This window comes from Mytilus galloprovincialis, chromosome 8, assembly GCF_965363235.1.
Source record: "Mytilus galloprovincialis chromosome 8, xbMytGall1.hap1.1, whole genome shotgun sequence".
NCBI classification, from domain to species: Eukaryota; Metazoa; Mollusca; class Bivalvia; order Mytilida; family Mytilidae; genus Mytilus; species Mytilus galloprovincialis.
Genome location: NC_134845.1, coordinates 64,837,926 through 64,860,359, shown reverse-complemented (window position 1 = coordinate 64,860,359; position 22,434 = coordinate 64,837,926). Strand labels below are relative to the sequence as shown.

At 31.0% G+C, this 22,434-nt stretch overlaps 1 protein-coding gene across 2 annotated transcripts in view; it reads left to right on the top strand.

Moving 5' to 3' along the window:
* Positions 1 to 22,434, top strand: part of LOC143042382 (protocadherin-9-like) — an 82,430-nt gene that overhangs the window by 11,464 nt on the left and 48,532 nt on the right. For both annotated transcript variants that reach the window (XM_076214661.1, XM_076214662.1), the window contains exons 3-4: positions 6,938 to 7,031; positions 20,253 to 20,486. The gene's annotated coding sequence lies outside the window, so the exon portion shown is untranslated. The remainder of the gene's footprint in view (positions 1 to 6,937; positions 7,032 to 20,252; positions 20,487 to 22,434) is intronic.

Here is a 22,434-nt window from a genome sequence, read left to right as displayed (position 1 = left end):
TCAAGTATATTTTTGGCAAATATGAACAATTAAACACTTTTTTCATGCTCGAGAAAGTGACCAAATTTTTGTTTTTTCTATATGAATGGGGATGTACAGCGGGCGGGCGGCAATCAAATGTTGTCCGTGCATTAACTCACGAACTGTCAACCAAAGCTTTTAAAATTTTAATATGTTGTTACTGACAACTAAATGAAGGTCAAGTTCAATAATGGCGATTTTGACTTTTACCGTTCAGGAGTTATGGTTCTTGAAAGATTGAAAAATGGAGTTTCCAGTCGTGGCCATGCATTTACGCATGAACTGTTCTACCAAAGCTTCCCAAATTTTAATATGTTGTTACTGATGACAAAATGGAGGTCAAGTTCAATAATGACGATTTTGACTTTTACGGTTCAGGAGTTATGGTTCTTGAAAGATTGAAAAATGGAGTTTTCAGTCGTGTCCATGCATTTACGCATGAACTGTTCTACCAAAGCTTCCCAAATTTTAATATATTGTTACTGATGACAAAATGGAGGTCAAGTTCAATAATGACGATTTTGACTTTTACCGTACATGAGTTATGGTTCTTGAAAGATTGAAAAATGGTGTTTCCAGTAGTGTCCGTGCATTTTCTCATAAACCATACAACCAAAGCTTTTGAAATTTTTATATGTTGTTACTGATGACAAAATAGAGGTCAAGTTCAATAATGACGATTTTGACTTTTACCGTTCAGGAGTTATGGTTCTTGAAAGATCGTAAAATGGCGTTTCCATTCACGTTGTTGCATTTACTAATGAACCATTCAATCTAAGCTTACAGTAAGCTTTTCAAATTTTAATATGTTGATACTGACTACAAAATGGAGGTCAAATTTGATATTGACGATTTTCACTTTCAGCATTCATCAGTTATGGTTCTTGTGATATTGCCAGGACACAAATAAATGTTAATAAATCCGGTTTGCTGTCGTTGTGACAGCCTCTTGTTGAATAATACCACTACTCTAAGAGCGAGGACTATATTGTAAATTAACTTGTTTGTCCCCTTGTCCAACACATGTTTTTTCTCAGAAACTAATAACCAGAACAACTTCATATTTTTGAAAGTGATAAATTATAAAGTTTGAGCTCTAATAAGATTAGTCAAATACCTACAGACTTCCTATTTTTAACCGGATTTTTGTGACAAAAATGTCGGTTATTGATTTGGGGATGTACGGCGGGCGGGCGGGTGGGCGGACGGGCGTCAATCAAATGTTGTCCGTGTATTAACTCATGAACCGTTCAACCAAAGCTTTTAAAATTTTAATATGTTGTTACTGACAACTAAATGAAGGTCAAGTTTAATAATGGCGATTTTGACTTTTACCATTCAGGAGTTATGGTTCTTGAAAGATTGATAAATGGAGTTTCCAGTCTAACCGTGCATTTACGCATGAACTGTTCTACCTAAGCTTCCCAAATTTTAATATGTTGCTACTGATGACAAAATGGAGGTCAAGTTCAATAATGGCAATTTTGACTTTTACCGTTCAGGAGTTATGGTTCTTAAAAGATTGTGAAATGGCGTTTCCATTCACGTTGTTGCATTTACTCATGAACCATTCAATCTAAGCTTTTCAAATTTTAAGATGTTGATACTGATGACAAAATGGAGGTCAAATTTGATATTGACGATTTTCACTTTCACCATTCATCAGTAATGGTTCTTGTGATATTGCCAGGACACAAATAAATATTAATAAATCCGGTTCTGTGTCGTTGTGACAGCCTCTTGTTGAATTTTGAATTTTTATGCCCCATTTATGGGCTTTATGTTTTCTGGTCTGCGTCAGTTCGTCCGTCGGTCTGTCCTGCTTCAGGTTAAAGTTTTTGGTCAAGGTAGTTTTTGATGAAGTTGAAGTCCAATCAACTTGAAACTTATTATACATGTTCCCTATGATATGATCTTTCTTATTTTAATGCCAAATAAGAGATTTTTTTCCCATTTTCACAGTCCATTGAATATAGAAAATGATAGTGCGGATACTATGGACACATTCTTGTTCAATATAAACTGTTCATATTTGTTCAGCAGCTTAAATTGGCAGTAATGATTTGTACATTAGTAGCATTTTTCGGATCTGTCAGATACCTTATTTGTACTTGCAAAAACTTCTAATTTTTATTCCCCATTTTTATTCTCCGTTTATTATGCCCAATTTAGGGGCATTATGCTTACAGGTCTGTGCGTCCATCCGTTTGTTTGTTAGTTCTTCTGTTCGTCTGTCTGTTCATTCGTCAGTTTGTCCGTCTGTCCCACTTCAGGTTAAAGTTTTTGGTCATGGTAGTTTTTGATGAAGATGAAGTACAATCCACTTGAAACTTAAAACACATGTTGCCTATGATATGATCTTTCTAATTTAAATGCCAAATTAGAGATTTTCCCCTACTTTCACGGTCCACTGAACATAGAAAATGATAGTGCAGATGGGGAATCCATGTACTGGGGACACATTCTTGTTGTAAGTCTGTCATGAGCTCCCTATCAATTTTTATGCCCCACCTACGATAGTAGAGGGGCATTATGTTTTCTGGTCTGTGCGTCCGTTTGTCTGTCCGTCCGTCCGTCTGTCCCGCTTCAGGTTAAAGTTTTTGGTCAAGGTAGTTTTTGATGAAGTTGAAGTCCAATCAACATGAAACTTAGTACACATGTTCCTTATGATATGATCTTTCTAATTTTAAAGCCAAATTAAACTTTTGACCCCAATTTCACAGTCCACTGAACATAGAAAATGAAAGTGCATGTTTCAGGTTAAAGTTTTTGGTCAAGGTAGTTTTTGATGAAGTTTATGTCCAGTCAACTTGAAACTTAGTACACATGTTCCCCATGATATTATCTTTCTAATTTTAATGCCTAATTATATTTTTTATCCAATTTCACGGTCCATTGAACATGGAAAATGATAGTGTGAGTGGGGCATCCGTGTACTTTGGACACATTCTTGTTTATAAATTTTTTATTATACAACATAATGTTTCTGAGTAATTGGGTTTTATTCATTAAAAAAGGGGGAGGGGTTTCAGTTTTCAGTGCTAATGAGCAGTTTTCATGTTTTTACTTTAATTTGTGACTGGTTTATATTCATTAAAACAAATCTCCATTTAGTTTTTTTTTAGAAATTTCTGATATGACATTGAACTTTATTCTTTGGAAAAGCGACAGGCTTATCATGCATGCTGTTAATTTCAAAATTTTGAATGAAATTCACAAATTTTCGTCACAAATTTCTGAAACACTGATGAACAGAATTACTCCATATTTAATAAAAGGCATCAATAACAGTGATGAGATATAATGCTTGTGAGCTTTTCAGTTTTATCAAATATCTGCTTCATGTCAAAAACGTTGAATTACCAGTGGTATTATTAATACTAGCCACGACAACACATGCATTTTGTTATTTTAACAACTAACCAAAAAATGAATACAAGCAAATTGTGTGAAAAATAACACAATATTCAAATGAATCAATATATAAAAATTTTGATTTAGAATCAAATACACATACAAGTATTCTTGTTAACTACAACTTCATTTAAAGAAAAAATATTGAATCACTTAATTGACTTCTGGCCTCAGAGTGCAGATCTTGCAACATCAATACTCTCTATAAAGAAGGGGACAAAAGGTAGCACAGATAAAGGAACAGCCACAATAACAGAGACAATTACCTATTGTCCCCGGTATGTGTTATCTGTCGAAAACCCACTTTATTTTATCCAGATATTAAACATAGCCAAAAGAAATCGATAGAAATTTGTATTTTTGCAATTGATCTTCATTGTAAGTTGATTGATAGAGCATGTATTATATCATAGTGTTGACAATTGCATTATGTTAACATTGCGCTAAAGTTAATAGAAACTGAAGAGCTGTACACCTTTATATTGTATGAAATAATGAGGTTTTAGACTTGGTTAAGATTTTCTTTGCAATCCAGAATGAATTCTTACATTACACACAAGTCAATAGAAAATGAAGTTTATACATTTATCTGGTGATGAATAACTAAAAGATTTTACACTCAATTTAGATTTTTTCTCTATCCAAAATAGATGCGTCGTTGCTTTCAATTTTCTAGAAGCTTATGTTTATAAGAATAACTTTGAGGTTTAACACTAGTTTCAATCTTTGTAGACCATTTTATTATTATGACCATTGAACATCAGGAGAATCAGTACTACAGGCAAGTTTTCTTTGAGAGTGATTATTATTAAATGAAGGATATTCAAACATTCTTTGAATCAAATTTAGGATATTTTCTGTATCATGATTACTCTTTGAAAGTCTTTTGAGGAACATGTTCATGTAATAAAAACAAACGTGTTACAGGAACAATAAATATAAAAAGGAAGATGTGATATGATTTCCAATGAGACAACTCTTCATAAGAGATCAAATGACACAGAAATTAACAACAATTGGACTGGTCATCGTACAGCATTCAACAATGAGCAAAGCCAATACTCCATAATAAACTGTGAAAAGGTAAAACAATTTAAGGATGTTTTGGATTTTTTGTCAGATTTTCGAAATCCTCTGGCTTTATCCGTTTGAATGCTTTAAAAAAAAATTGCCCATTGACCCCTATTTTTCTTTTTATAAATCTTTAACATGTATAATTATAAGCCATTTGTAAAAGTCTTATAAAATCTTATTTATTTTTTAATAGTTTTTGAGAACTTTAACTTGTCAATGATAAAGCTATGAAAAATCAAGAGAGAACATTTTCCTGCCAAAATTTCAATGGCTAATATCTTGAAAACAAGCACATTCAATTTGACCTCTATATTATTTTTTCTTTTTTGATTCCTTAATTAATCCCCTATCAATATATACTAGTGTTATGGAAAGCTATTTATTTTGAAACTGATTAGCAAACTTCCTTAAAGGAGCAAACTAAAGGTCTAAATCATGTAAAAAATAATAAACAAAAACAAATATGATTTTCTACAACAAAAAACAACTACTGAATGAAAGGCTCCTGACTTGGGACAGGTGCTTTTAGAAAGTGGTTGGATTAAACATATTTTTATGCCCCACCTACGATAGTAGAAGTTAAAGTTATATCAACTTGAAACTTAGTACACATGTTTCCTATGATATGATCTTTCTAATTTTAATTCCAAATTAAAGTTTTGACCCCAATTTCACGGTCCACTGAACATAGAAAATGATAGTGCGAGTGGGGCATCCGTGTACTATGGACACATTCTTGTTGAGTGCCTAATTCTCCTCTGACCTAGGATTATAAGTGGTGTGCATAGTTATTCTATATAATTCTTATTATTTTTTCTGCACAAAGTACATTTTTGGATAAGTAATGTATCTTTGTTATACCTGAAACCAAGATGTGAAAAAAATATTACTATCACAATAACTCCTAAATGTGATTTATAAGTATTATTAATAGAGATGCATGTGCTAATATGACATAATGGAAAATGTCATTTAGTATTTATGATTGTAGTGTCATATGTATAAAAATGATATATTCTATGCTTAATACAAATTTACTACTGTGGATCCATTATTTTTCGTTGGATACCAGTTTTTGTGGCTTTCGTTGATACTGGTGAACCACGAATTCAAATGTTCAACGAATTACAAATTTTCGATAGGCTTTGTATGCAAAGATTGGCAAAACCACGAAATCAAATATCCACGAAAATGCAAGTATGCAAAGATTGGCAAAACCACGAAATCAAATATCCACGAAAATGCAAGTTTTCCTCAATCCACGAAAATTGATACCCACGAAAATAAATGAATTCACAGTATGTGTAATATTTTACACATGTATGAGAATTGCTTAGCTAAGGGTAGTTCAGTGCCATAATTTAAATTTGTGTACTCAGTAAGCCACATTCAAAGTTTCTGTTTATCAGAATATTACAATGTGAGATGTACTTTGCAAGGTTATTATATTTAGCTTGTGCCTTAAATCATAATATATAAAAAAGAAGATGCGGTATGACTATCCACAAAAGACCAAAATGACACAGACGTTAACAACTATAGGTCACCGTACAGCCTTCAACAATGAGCAAAACCCATACCGCATAGTCAGCTATACAAGGCCCAGATAAGACAATGTAAAACAATTCAAACGAGAAAACTAATGGCCTTATTTATGTAAAAAAAATGAACGAAAAAAACAAATATGTAACACATAAACAAACGACAACCACTAAATTACAGGCTCCTGATGAGTTTACCTAGATGTCATTTTGATGGTGTGTTCTTTGATTGCTGTCTAATTTGTGTATTCCTCATATTTCATTTTATTGAAAATTATTTAGTATTTTATATATAGACCAATAGAAAAATTTCTAAAGATTTGTGTATCAAGTTGATCTTTAAAAATGCATCATAAAAATGTGATTTTGCAAAATCATTTAGATCTTTACGTATACTTCAAACAAATAAACAATTAATTAGATACTAATATTTGCATATGATATAAACATCGGTAAACAAATTGTACTATCTATTGTTCGTTAGTATACACGTAAATACCTAAATTATGACAGGGCAATCTTTACTAATATCAGTTACTGTATAAGAGATCTACCAAGTTACATTTGAGCCTACTCTATTTATACATTGTAACTTCCGAACAATTGACATCACGAAAGAACGAAAATTGACCCACCTATTTCATGCCAAAGAACCTTAAAATCGTACGGCTTAATCATTTTTATATAAAATACTGAAACTGTATACATCTATAAAAGGAGTAGTTCAATACATAGAATTTTAACATCGACTAAAGATAGTTGATTCATTGACCTGTATAATAGAGAGAAATTGAACCACTAAATAATTCTTTTGACCACAAACGGTTTTATTCGTCATTTAAATCTAATGGGATTTTAATTTTTACTTGACTTTTTTCTCATTAAAGGTATTAATTTCTTTTGAATAAGAAAAGAAGTTGTGTGTGGTGCTTGTGTTGTGGTTTTGCACGTACAGAGGATTTCACTTGAGAAAAGTTCAAGGTGTGTATTACGGTAAGGTTTGTTACAAATGTATCCGTTTCCATTTAAGATGCAGAAATTAATCAATTAATAAGAAAAGTAAAAGTATATATGAGTAATTTTGAAAGTAAGTATTGAAGAGAAATCTGTACCCACATGTTCTTCTTAGATTCATAAACTGTAAATTGGATAAATTTAGCAATGACTTTTTTTTTGGTAATATGGCAATGAGGAGGAGGAAATGACAAAGAAAATCATATTATGAGGATAATGTAATTTGATCTTTTAAAATTGCCAAAATAAGGGAGCATTAAAATAGGAAATCTGTAATAATGGTGTTGCCTTATAAATATGAGGGTCTGATTATGGAGGTCATTTTACTCTGTATTTTAGGGCACTTTTCTCTATTTGTTAATATTTTTTTATGGTTTTTCTCCTTACTTTGTATTTAACATGCTATTATTCTCTATTCTTAATGGGGTATTTTTATTTCAATTTTCAATTTTTCTGCAGCATTGGCCTCTTATTTATTCTGGAAACATCATCCATATCATGGTTTAGTAGCTTTAAGATTTATATCCAGAAACACTTTGACTACCTGTAATTTGATAGTGAAATTCAGTTTTTGAATGTTAAAAAAAAACAGTATCATATAACTTCATTTAAAAGGTTCATATAGGAAAGTATATAACTTCCTATTATAAGTAGGTTGCTATGACTTACTTGACTTTAAGATTTAGATTTGCTGAAATCTTAACAAATCAGAAGGCTTATTCTGGTTTTTCTTGCAAAATAGCGTAGATTAATCTATAGTCAAATAGTTGAATTAAACAAGATGTGGGATATACATGCTTAAATATCATATCGATATCAACTCAGTAACACAAAAAAAATGAAAACTATCAACAGCTCCAAGTAGCTATTTGAGAAAATTCTGTTGGGTAAATAAAAGGTAAAATTCCAACATACATAGGAAAATATAAAGGATGTAGGGCAAATAGCTATGATAAAAATTAGTACATGTATGTAGCAAAGAACCAAAGAAAAGCAAACAACAGTACTGTCTGTATAAGCTTCATTTCCAGCTTTTTAATATTAAAGTTAAATGATTGTTTTCATGAAAGTTTTGATGAATGTATTTTATAAAATGTTAGGGGATTTTTTTAAACGGAAATTCCTGCAAGTGATTTATCCCTTAAAATATGCAGCCAATGATGAAATAAAATAAGTACATTTTGAATAAAAAAAAGTTCAATAGTCATGATAGTTGATAATTGAATAGTTGACCTGTAAGAGTTTTCTCCCTTGAATTGGATACACCATGCTTGAAGAAATTAGAATATTTAGACAAAGATAATTTTCACTGACAAGCTTGTCTTACGGCTCACGTATTGTTTTACATATAGGGGTCTATTAATGTAAATATAAGGTAATGTTTTAGAATTATTAACAAACCATAAACCACACAGGTTGGCCATCTGTACATAAATGTTTATATTGTAATAAAAAATGATAAAAATGCAGTGCAGCCTTTTGAAGTTCTACAAGTGAAAAGAAATTTTGGCAGCTGGCAGGGAAAGGGGGCCAATTTGTTTCAAAAATTGGTGGGGGGGGGGGATATCAACTAAATATTATGATTAGACGGAACATTCATTATGTATCAAAATTAAATGGGCCATAGTTTGTAAAATTTCATCAGTCAATTTAAAGAAAATCAAATATTGGTAACCTTTGAATCAAGAATGCCTTTGAATAAAAGAAAATAAAAACATGTTACCCCATTAAATCAAGCATTTGTTTAAAATAAATAGTTGAAATTATTTAGTGAATGAAATTGAAATACATTGTAACATATAACCGTCAAGAATTTTTTAAAACAAAAACTGTTTGACTTTACATTGCACATTGCACCTGACATTGATGCAGTTACGAGATAACATTTACAATTGACCTTTTTTTAACTCCGTGGCAGGAACTTAATCAATTAGCAATTACAATGAACATTATCGCGTGCTATTTCAATATAAAATACTTGTTCCATTTCGTTGCTTTTTATCTGCTTAATCAAAGGACAAATGATTTCATTCTTTAATTATTTGTGCCTAAGAAAATCTCTGCCTGATATTTGGACGTTATTCGATCATCGACGAGTCATTTTTTCCTGATTAGATAAAAAACGAGAACGCACTTTGGATTGTTGGATAAACACCCTCGAAGATATTCATCAAGATTTTTTGTGGTCCATTACTTTTGAGATTTTTGCGTATTTCCCTAAAATGCCGAAAGTAAAGTTGATTTTGGTAATTAAATCTCTTGAATAATGTTTGGAGAGATTTTCACTTTTGGTCCATTTGATTTTCATTTTTATCCTAATTCCTAAATAATCAGAAAGTAAAGTTGATTTTGGTAATTAAATCTCTAGAATAATGATTCGAGAGGTTTTCACTTTTGGTCCATTTCACTTTATCTGATTTTATTTCCTTGGAGGCATGTTCACGAATTTTCAGCGGCCTTACAACGTGATCATGGCATAAGAGCATTCATTAGAAGCAATCCCTATCAGTGTTAAGTCATGCATGTTATAGAACACATGTTTGATAACACCCAGGTACCATCATAATATTTTTAATTATCTACCCTGATATTTTCCAATCGTAGTTTTCATTTAGGGTCTGTCATTGTATGATAAAATGATGTAACAAGATTTTGAGTCAAATTCCCAATTACCCATAGTGCTCTCCAACATCAAATATAAAATGAAACACTATCAAATGTTAGATTTTGATTTTTGAATTTAAATTTAAGAAAGCATCCTTGGAAATTCAAATTCTGAGTCCAGGTTTTCCTGAATATATTGTTTTGTCTGCAATTACAACAAAAATATGTTTCAATCTTAAAAAACAAAACACTTACAGGGCCCTTGCAGTTTATAGTTAGTAGAGCTAGACCTAAATATATTTGAATTCTTATTCAGGTTTGAACATTGTTCTTTAAATCCATTGTGGTTTTTCTGGGTTGCTGGGTTGCCGTTTTCTTAAAAATGTGTCCCAGTGTTTCCTTCCATTTGCTTTTTATAAAATACATATATTATAATTGCAAAATTTTTCTCATTATCATAACAAAGATTTTGCTGACGTTCCCTATCTACAAATACATTTAATCTGAGCTGCATCATCTTTGCCCTCATCTACTTGACTCCATTTCCCGTCAGATATGATACAAATTTGACTTAAATTAGGGTCTGCGTTGTGATTTATGTAGAAATATACACTGAGTGTAAACATATATATCATCCTTTATTACCTTATACCTATATGATGGATATGGTTACAAGGGTAGTTTTGAAAGAAAAGTCCTTTTTTGTTAAAAAATAAGTTCTCCAATCAAATTTAATATGTCACCATATCCATTTACTGAAAAGACCAAGTGACCAAATTGTCTACAGAGTTCAGTGACCTTAAATTGCTACCAGTAGTTTCAGACCAAAAAATAGTTATACTTTTTTTTAAAAGATATTTCACGTAGACTAATTTATTTGGGAAAATTCTAGATTTTACAATGCGATTTAACAGTGCTTTAAAACAAATACATCCATAAAATGCTAAGCTAGGCAAAAAAAAATTAGGATAAATATAGAGAGAGAGGCAGGATGCAGATTTTTTTTTAAGGATTATTTAGTGAGGTTTTTTTTGGCCTGATCAATATCAGAAAATGAAAATTTGGAGGAATGTGCCTGGCCTGGACAATAACCATTATAAAATGATATTTTACAAAAAACTAAAATTTGGAAACAAGCGTATCAAAGTAAGCTCTAAGCAGGGGAAAAGACAACAGCATAGAAAGTCTAATCAAATTTTCATTGTAATGATGATGAAATAACATTAGCTGTTTTGCACAATACATAAGCTTTCTAAATAGCTGCAATGATTTGCACTAAAAGAACTATTAAGTGACAAGAAGCTGATACATAATCGCACAATGCAGCAAATTTACATAATTTTTTTGCCTATCACAATCTAAGGAATATATACCATGTATACATAGATCATTTTTCCTTCTAGTTTTAAAAATGTGGTTTAATGAGATGACATAGTAAAAGAATCATCAAAATTTATAGGAAAAAGGAAACAAAATTTCTATTACCAGGAAGAAGAAAAAATACTTCACATAGGTGATACAAATGCACTGTAACATGCTTTTATTGGTTGGCTAACAAGTTTCAAAAGTTGGCAATGTTAATTTTGAAAAATCACTATTTCATCATGCTTTTTAAAACAAAAACTGGAATGAGACAACAGACATGACAGGGATGTCTGGGATGAAATATAATGAGGAAATTTCAAAACAATTATAATTATTTTGGAATTATGACAATTATGTTTAATAATTATATCTCCTTGTCTGTAATATAGATTTTCCTATTCAAACAAATTAAAAAAAACAAAAGAAATTTACACAATTAACAGATCAGAATAGGGATATCTTCCCTTGAGATTCTGTAGTCCTATGTAAATAATGTCCGTAATTTATAAAAGATACGGAATAATTTATGTATTTATTGAGAATTCCCACACATCTATTTTTCCGTCAAACAAAAAGATGATGATTTCTATAGATCTGTTCGGAGCCTCATTATTGAAATGCTTTGATTTAGTCATAAAAGTGATTTCTAATGTTACGGCGAGGTTGAATCAGCGATCTGTTCGTTGAAATCCATCCTGTTTATTGTTGACCTGCATGTATCCAAGTTCGGTTCTCTTTTCTTTATAATTGACCGTGTAGTTTATTTCAGTTAATAGTTTTCTGAAAAGACGATAGATTTCTAAAGGAAAAAAAATGACAACTTTATATGAAACAATTCATGTCATTTAAGGATATTAATTCCGTGTTTATTTTTCCATCTCATGATTCTAGATAATACCCATCGCATGACCACGAGAATATGGGTTTGACCTATCACGGTATGGTTTTAAATGGGAAGTATTGACTCTTTGTACTAAGTAAAGGTTCAACTTTCTGTGGTTTGTCATGCTTTGCCGACTATCCTCTGATTATCTCTTTAATTGTGTTTCAGACGAAGAATGAATAATTTAATCCGAGAGGCTGTATAATTTTTATTTGAAAACATTGGTTAATTTGCCAGGTGGTGAGAAAACATTGATGGAAAATTAAAAAAATTCAACGATTTTTAATAAAAGGGGGAGTATAATTATGAATTTATCGGTAAATTTTTATTTGCATCCATAATTTTCATAATTTATACACTCCACATCCGTATTCAGTTTTTGTTTGTCCTGTATCTTTGTTTCATGCTGGGTATCATATTAACTGTTTACACGCTGTTTAATGGTTAAAAGTTTCAATTCACGTTGATTATGTAAAAACATGTTTGTCGGAAAATGGCTCAGCATGTTTTGTTTTCCTTTTAAAATGGGAGGAGGCTGGATTATAAGTTCTATTGTTATTTTGTAAGGCTCGCGCTGCTTATAATAAATTGTTCTTTCTTGATAATGAAAATCTCTCCATATGGCCAATTATTTCTGTACTGTATCCAGACAAATGTATTGTTAGTTTCATGATTTTATCAAAATGATAAGAGAGTTGACAGAATTTAAAGAATATTTAAAAAATATCTTTTGGTTGTTTAATATTGTTAGAATACTTTTTCAATTGGTTATATATACCTCTGGCACATCTCTTATTTAAAAAAATAAAACATGTATATAGTTATAAGAAAAGATTGAATAAATAGTAACTTTCATATTAAAGAAGTTATGATATAAAAGATGCCATGATTTTTTATGCCCCTGTCATATATATACAAGATAGGTCATTAAGGTTTACTCTTGTACATTTGTACATACCAAATTGGTTTCCATTCTCTAATTTAAGTTTACCTCACCAAAAATTTAAAACTTATACTACACAAATGTTCATATCACTAAACTGAGATCAAGGTAGAATTTGGGTGCTGTCACTTTCACAGTTCTGGCGTTATGCCCCTTTACAACTTTATATGCAAAAATTCATTATCTGTATCCCATGGATCACATTCTCCATTTATTTAATAAGAAAAAAGGAAGGGAGCTCTTAAATATGTAAGGTTTAATTTTCAGAATTTAATGAAGTTCTTGGAATTTGTCCAGCAAGTAGATTGATAATTACTATTTCCAGAATTTTAACCTTTGAAAAATTAGAATGACTGACAGTGGTTTGTGGTTTGGTTTAATTGCAGCCATAATTAATGTTATTTGTCGCCAGTTCTGACCATATGCAAAATGAAATCAGTAAATTATTCTTGCTGAAGGTGGTAATTGTTTGTCTAATTGTTTGAGTGCGAAAGGGTAGATTTTATCTTGGAACCTAATCATAGTGTCACAGTATTGTGTGCGTGCTACACCTGTCATGCTCTCACTTTGTATTTTGGAGAAATTAACCTTTCCTTTAACCACTAAAAAGGATAATGACGACTTTTAATGATTTCATTTTGAAAACCTATAATTTCGAGTTCAACACATTTGATTTAAACCATAAATTATCATGTCTTTAACAGAATTTATGTCTTAATTTGGTGTTTTTAAACTTTTCTTCTTGCATTTAAGGTTAAGAAAAATGTCTAGTTCATGTTTAATTCACAATTTTTTTTACGCTTCTGGAAATTTTTGACGAAAGACGGTAATGTCATAACAGTGAGGTTAAATTGCCTATTCAAATAGTATAGGATAATAATCAAGACAGATTTAACGAAAACTACCAAGGTGTTGAATAAGAATTTTTTCATTCAGGGTGGTTTGGTGTAGATCTGCAGATAATCGATAAATTAAAGTTTTCACTATACAAGGGAAAGTAAATGGACAGAACTAGCATTAAAGAAATAAGGTGTGTTCTTCAAAGAGGAGTTTACAAGCAGTTGTTTTTAGATTAAGATGCAAGATATTCTTTATTTTATAATATCTGGTACGTTAATCAATAAGGATTTTGATTTAATATAATGGAATTAATGATTTTATTTGCAGATTTGATCTAATTTATGGAAAATCTGCATTTAAAGATAAAAAAAAGTGTTATTTGCAGCTAATGCCAGGTGTTTAAGATATTATGTATAGAATGTACATAGTCCACTTCTGGCGGCTTCTAATGGCTCTATTTTCAATTGGGCTCATATATACCCCCTCCACCCAACCCTTGCTTTGTGTCCAGTGACAAATAGTTCATGCATATTGAGGATGAGAACACTTATAACACACATTTGTATCATATTTAATGATGTCTGCAATAAAGTTCACCCATGTTTGAAGGGCAGGAAATTTGGAATGCTACTGTCGCCATTCGGGCCCACTCCCAGTTTGGATGATGTTTTAATGTGTATAATAATGCATGACACTCACCCAATGTGGGTATCAGAATGAACATCCCAAATCCAAAGGGTTATAACAACCATGCATCATATGAATCCTCACCCAGTGAAAATGTCGCTATGAGGGAAAATAATGATAACACTAAGACCTGGAGGCGGATTTAGAGTTTTTATGCCCCACCTACGATAGTAGAGGGGCATTATGTTTTCTGGTCTGTGCGTCCGTCTGTTCGTCCGTCCGTTCGTCCGTCTGTCCCGCTTCAGGTTAAAGTTTTTGGTTAAGGTAGTTTTTGATGAAGTTGAAGTCCAATCAACTTCAAACTTAGTACACATGTTCCCTATGATATGATCTTTCTAATTTTAATGCCAAATTAGAGTTTTTATCCCAATGTCATGGTCCACTGAACATAGAAAATGAAAGTGCGAGTGAGGCATTCGTGTACTGAGGACACATTCTTGTTTTCAGGGGGCCCAGCCCCCCCCCCCCCTTTGTGGTAAAATTTGGATTATTATATAGGGAATCACTGAAGCATGACTGGAGCGAGCCCCCTCTTAGGCAGTCAGTGGACCCCACTTATGAAAAATTCTGAATCCGCCACTGAGACTGTTTGAAATTAAATAATTTGCAAGTAAGAAGAGAAATGTGATTTTAAAGTTAAAACATCTTTACTGTCAGGAGGACATTTAAATGACACTGACTTAATCTTAACACACGGAATTAGGCAAAAGTTTTAATTATTTCTTTAGGAAACAAATTGGAAATAATGAAGCCAGGCAAATTTGCATGATGGGTGTTTTTACTATTTTGTAATGAATCCGCAGAAATATAAATGCAATAACTCGGCATTATAGAAGATGATGATTTTACAAGTATCTCAGTCTAATCAAACAAGAAAGGCTTCTTATTAGATTAAACCCAAATAAAGATTTGTAAAGATTAGACATTTTTGTTAAGCCCCCCCTTTAATAATGAATTTGGTATGATTAGTCTTTTATAAACCACTATCAGTAAATTCTGTCCATTTATTGTCATGTTTCTCCATTGGTAAATTTTTATAAATCTGTGCATCCATCAATCTGCACTTGCATGTTATTTTAATGCACCTTCTAATTAATTTAAAGAATATAAAGGTTTTCATTTACAATAAATGAACATTTGCCATGTCTATACACAAAGGGAATGTGGTTTGTTTTTGTAACTTCTTAACCACATGCAGAATAAGCAGACTCTACAATTGCAAATTTTTCATTTTAGTTTTGCACTCAAGTCCATGTACATGTAGTACTATTCTGATTATTCTGATCAGTCTCGGATAGCTTAAGAACTGAACTTTTCATACTCTTTAGGGGGGTAGATGCTATCTGTTAAATTTTCATTTCCCGACAGATTTTATCCATAATAATCAAAATTAAAGGTGCTTTCAACAATGAAATATAATTAAGATGATATAGCAAATATTTTTAGATAGAATAGAAAAAAGATTTTACGAATCCATCGCTTTTAATATAATTATTTGACAGATAAGATAAATCATCAATATTTCCGTTAAGATCAGATAACTTTCAAACTTTGACACTTTTTCAAAAGCTGAATTTTTAATAGGGCACTTGTTTGTCGTATATTCACGAGATAAATTAAAAATAGCCGGGATCATCAAGTTGTTATCTTTTCACAGTTAATAGATTGATCAAGCCAGTCTATAGATGAAATTATAGATTTTCATTTGCTGAACTAAATCTTTATTAAATGTCTTAGGTGCATTGAGTTTCATGATTTAGTTTCGGGGGACCCCATTGTCCATTTGACAAGCGAGGGTTTTCTAGTATTATCAAGATAACCTTGGGTTATTAAATTATGCCCTTTTACATAAATCTCGACAATATACCACACGTCGAAACAAAAAGTGCCGCATCTTAAAATCTTAATCTGAAAATCTTTGTCAAATTTTCATAGGTTCTCGACTATGTGATTTTTACAAAAGAAAAGTTTGAATTTTGATTAACAATAAAATTTATCATTGAAATCATCTGTAATATTTATTTAACACTTTTAATAAGGCTTTGTGGTTTGTGATTTATTTATTCTGTCGTATTATGAATATTTGAATAATTGGCTTAGAAATTTCACTATTGATGTATTTTCCTGATGACATTTTCAATAATTTTTCGTCTACATTGGCAAAAACTATTATTGCAATTTTGATGTGAAAAGAAACATTTACATTTTTAAGAAAGTAGAGGGTACTATCTTAAATTCTATGATTTTACATAGTTTTGGGAATTTTCATCACTTCAAGAAAATTAACTTTAAATTAAATGATATATATGATCTGCATTATAAAATATCCTCTTATTCATAAACTTGTTTCAGAGGCCTCTTTTTGTGACAGTTGTTCTGGTCTGACAACATTTAAACATGCCTGGAATATATATATACTGAGGGCTTGTGGTTAGTCTGAATTTGTGCTCTCACTTGAAAAATGTACCTTTCATTTCTGGATTTTGGGGGACAAAATGTGGAATGAAAGATTTGTTTGTTTGAAAATATGTTAGATACTAATTTGAAAATGTCATATATATATATTGATTACAGTCAGGGCTGATTTTTGTTACTTCAAATTTATAAATTACCACCTAAAATATTTTACAAGAGTGCAGTCCTGTCAGTAATACCTGAATACACAAGATTCTGAAAAATAGTGAATTATTTATATAAAAGTCGACTTTTAAAAAAAAAATTAGTATCATTTCAGACAATTTATCAAGAGCTTTACAACCTGTTGTGGAGACAGGTGAATATAAACACACTAGGGATTGAGATTCTCTGAGCAGACGTTTAGTAATGTAATGAAAGTAAATTCTTCTTCTAACTCTCCCAGTCTCCAAGTCCATATGAAATAACCATTTATGATGTTGTCTTTTGTACGTTTAATTGGCAGATTAACGATTTTATATTCAATTTATCAATAGCATTTCATGCTACACATATAGAACCCTGGACTTAAATCACAACTTGTGAAATTTATTTCCCTTTCGTGCATTCAGAACGAAATGGGAGAAAATATATTTGTTTTTGACAGTAAATATTTTACTAACTCTTTAGATTCTAATGAAGTTAATAAAAAGACGTACCAGGGTATTTTTGAATGAATGATTTTGAAACCTTATTAGAAGTAAAGACTGGTTTATTGATTTGTTTTTATTATAATCGGAAATATAATATTTAAAATTTTATTTGACTTCCATGTCGTAAAACAGGTTGGCGAGATTAATCGTTTTGCACATTTAAGAACTTTATTTGCACTTCATGTTTTTGGATTTCTGCCCATAGATATTAGCCGAATTATTCTCATTGTAGGAATGACGAGCAATACTAGAATTAAATTATAGAAATATAAAAGTTGAAATACTCTCTAGCTAGAAAAGAATAATTATAAGACAATTAAAACAACAGTTTGTACTTCAAAGAGGACAGAAAATAAACTAATGGACATAAAAAGTTTGATTATTCCTTTTTCATTGCACTAAATACTTCTACGATTTGTGAAGCAGCTTGGGCTACAGATTTATAAATATATTAACTATCATTCTATTTGGACTATGAGGTTTAGGTCATTTCTTTGAAGTGTGAACCACCGATCGGTCTTATAGAACGATCAAACTCATAGTGTAGGTGGCTTTATTAAAAAGTTATGAATCAAACAATTCTAAATTTAAAGCAAATATGTTTCATTCTTTCTTTAATTTCATCCAATTAAATTTCAGATATTCATTCGATATACCTGCTGAAAAACAGATGGAATATTATCATGACGGATAATCATGTCTTTTGTCTGAATGTTCTTCTGAAAGGGCGGGGGGGGGGGTGGGGTTATAGTGTCCACAGCTTTTAATATTCATATGTCTGAAGCTAATATCTAAAACTTGTCCTGTACAATTTGCTTGATTTCAATGAAACCCTCATACATTGTAATATCTTAAGCATATAGATACATTTTACAACTGTCATGGTTGAATTTGAAGTAACGGCTATTCCAGAAAAAAATGTATGGGGGGTTGGAAGGCAGTTTTTGTCAGCACCCGCCAACCAGACAATTGTAAGTGAGAATTATAGTGCATTATAGTGTGAAAAGTTGCTCTGATACCCATTACCCAAAAAGGCATGTAGTATTAATATAATGTGCCTTCCAACCCCCCCCCCCCCCCCATACATTTTTTTCTGGAATAGCCCTTAGACAGTTTGAAGAAATTTTATGATTTCCTGTAGCACAGCATTGGACTTTGTCATATCCATACAAACATGGAATTTTGTAGTTGAGGTCTTATAAATGTATATTGTTGAATGTTTTTTCTAAGAATAGCACTCAAAACATAATATATAACTAAATAATTTAATTTTGGATGTAACGCGTCTTCTGATTGGTTGACGTTATTTTGTTATCAACCCATAGACATAATTTAGTCATGTGACCGTGACGTCATCAACGTTTTTTCATGGTTTTCTACAGTTTAAAATGGAATTTACAATTAAATTATAAAAAATGACTGTAATATTACAGTCATTCCTTAATTGTCTTTCAAAAAGACTTGAAATATACTTTTACTTTTGTTCTTTGTGGAGATGAATTGGGTCCATGAGATTGATGTTGAACTTTAAAAAGATTTAAAAAGGAACATAGATTTTATGGTTTGACTCGTAATTAACCTTTCATAATAAATCATATCAAATGACTTTGATCCTCATTTATTTTGTAGTGACTAGGTACAAGATAGCATCAAATTATCACAAGATTTAAAATTGCATGTTAATATAGCTTGCGCCACTGGCTATTTCTTTTGCTTCCAGTCACTCCGAGTAAATTCAGAAATTATTGCATGCATTTATTATTGCAATTTTGCCATTGTAAACTAAAATGTGATTTAAATTTTTGTGATATTGAGACAAGTTCTGTTTGATTCGTATTAAAAATTTCAAAACGCAAGTTCAAATTACTGTGATTATAATCCTGTCACATTTTTCACAATAATAAAAACATTGCAATAGTTTCTGAATTTACAGTTGTCCAATTTGCAAGTGTGCTCTTTTATTTTGACCCAAATGGATTCTTCTGGTTCACTGATATACTTTAACCGGAAGACTAATAATGAGTCCATGAAATATTGACTTGTAAAATCTTTAGCTTGTAGCTGGTTCAATGACCGTTTTATATGATATAGATTGCAGCTACTATAACTGCCAACTCCACAAATTACATACTTGTTTAATTTAACTTGCATAATTCGGTTTTTTGTGGATATGCCATTTTGAGATTCTCTTCTATCATTTTTTATGTAAAGAATTCATTTCAATTGCATGATGGCAAAGGAAAATTTCCTGTTATTGCATAACAAATATTTGGGGGGGGGGGGGGAATATGTTTCTTGAAAAATTGGAAATTTTAGAAATTTATGTTAATTGTATTTTTGAAATAAGAATTTTTCAAGAATTTTGTTGCTATAAAAGATATTTTGTCATTATTTGCCTAAAATGACCAGGTTTAGCAACTGTGCTTTTTCTAACTTTAATACAGTTTTTTTAGTTTTTTTAAATTCCATATAAAATCTTACGTGAGAAATGTCTAACTTTTTTCATTATATAAATAAAAAGTACGGTAGCTCTGGTATGATTGCCAATGTGGCAACTGTTCACAAGAGAACAAATGACACAGGCAAAAGTTAACAATTATTGGTCACTGTAAGGCTTTCAACAATGAGCAAAGCCCATACCTCATAGTCAGTATCAATTTTTTTTTTATTAAATTCTTATGACACTGAATTGCAAAGTTTTCATCATTTTGTATGCAATGTAATGTAATCTTTTATATAATATTTTTGTTTACATGTAGGAAAACCCAAAGCTACTTCTACCCGCTATAAGAAACAACAAGTCACATGATTTTTAAGTCAGCAGATAGACAGTAAACAGTATATCGTTAAAGGACAAATCAAACTGATTTCGACAACTTAGGTGCTATTTCGACACATAACATCCACTTCACTGGAGTGTTTTACCTTACCTGTAATTTGAATGAAAGTGTTCATCTAAGGTGTTATTATAGCGATAACGATATCTTCAAACGGTAGGTACATTTACGATAGTTAGGTAGAATTAATATATAAATTGCTATCAGATCAAATTTTGTTGGTATCCTAACCACAAGAATTTTTTTTTAAATGATATGTTATTTCGAGTGACATTGGCCCAGGGTGGGAGAAGATGTTTATGTAATACTATTATCATCGACTGAATTGTATATATAGCTTTTCTTGTGTAAATGGCATTTAAGGATAGCTTTTGGATCTGATCTGTATGAATACTCTTTTTGGTGCTTGTTTTGTAAATAAATAGATATTTATTACTGTATTTTCAATTATCATTACGAGTCAAATCAGACTTTTTATCAAGCAAACTTCCTTACATAAAAAAAGTTAGGAAGATGCATATTTTGACTATTTTATTTATTGTGTCTGTTTAGTTAAGGCATCAATGTAAATATAACGGAATTTGATGAGACTGCTATAAAACCAGGTTTAATCCACCATTTTCTACATTTGAAAATGCCTGTACCAAGTCAGGAATATGACAGTTCTTGTCCATTCGTTTTTGATGCGTTTTGTTATTTGATTTTGCCATGTGATTATGGACTTTCCAAATTGATTTTCTTCTAAGTTCAGTATTTTTATCATTTTACTTTTTTCTGATATTTCTTTTTTTGGATAAATTTACAACTAATATCCAATACTTAGAAGAACGTATAATATTTAATCAGAAAATTTAAGAAAACTCAATTGAAAAATATTTTTACCTTATACCAAATTGGAATAAGCATAATTTATTGCTTTGAAATGTATTTAATTTCATTTTGATTAACAGAAGCCGGGTACATTTTTTTTTATCCAATTTAATAAATAAGTGATGAAGAAATAAATACATTTTCAATCTCTCCGTTGCTAACTGATGCATGTTTAATTTGGATACTGTTTATCACGCTCAGTCGTGCAATAGTAAGATTACAACAACAACACAGTTCACTAGCCACATTCTTGATTTTATTTGGTGTGACTCACTTTGTCTTCGAACAAAATCGTCAGAAATATTACAAGTTTCACAGTTAATCTTGTGTAAATTATAACCACACGCCAACAAAGCTTATTTGGCGGCAGCACATTTTAACCCCTTTATCACCAGGGTTTTGGTATTCACGTGTAAAATTTATGATCCTTTGTACTATAATACAAAATTTATTTACTCATAAGGTTCAGTTTGAAGTGTTGTTTCTTTTATTTGAATTTTAAGTTGAAAAAACATAATAAGTTTTTTTTTAATATCCGTGAAAGATCTTGACCTTCATTTATATAAAATGTTTGAATTGTTTATCTATGTAAGAATCATATTAGTTTCACTAAATGTTTAGCGATTTAATGTTGTGCATGTCGTCAAAAGTTTGTACAGTGCATTGGAAATTTTTAGTATTTAAAGCTTTTGTAATCATTTAGATAAAAGAATTGTCAAAAGAATTAATGCGTGTTGCTGACGTTTTTTTTTATTAATCCCAGAATTCATTACTGAAACTCATTTGTAGCACTGATGAGATAAGAGATTAAAATATAAAAGGAAGCATGGCTGATACAATTTCAGTTTTTTCATTAAATCTTATTTTGAACTCTACAAAAACGCAATTGAAATGAGGAAGATCATTGTCTAATAAATGGTTTTTTTTCAAAAGTAAAAAAAATAAAACAGACTCTGTTTCCATATTTGTTATTTTTTATACGCCCGTCAAAATTTTGACGGGACGTATTATGGTATACAAATGTCCGGTGTCCGTCCGTCCGTCTGTCCGTCCGTCCGTCTGTCCGTCCGTCCGTCTGTCCGTCTGTCCGGCGTAAACATGTCGCATCGTAACTTGAGAACGACTTATCCAAATTTCATGAAACTTAATAAAGTTGTTTCTTATGATGGTCAAATGATCTGTATACTTTTTGGTGAAAATAAGATTTAAACTTTTTGAGTTACGGCACTTTGTA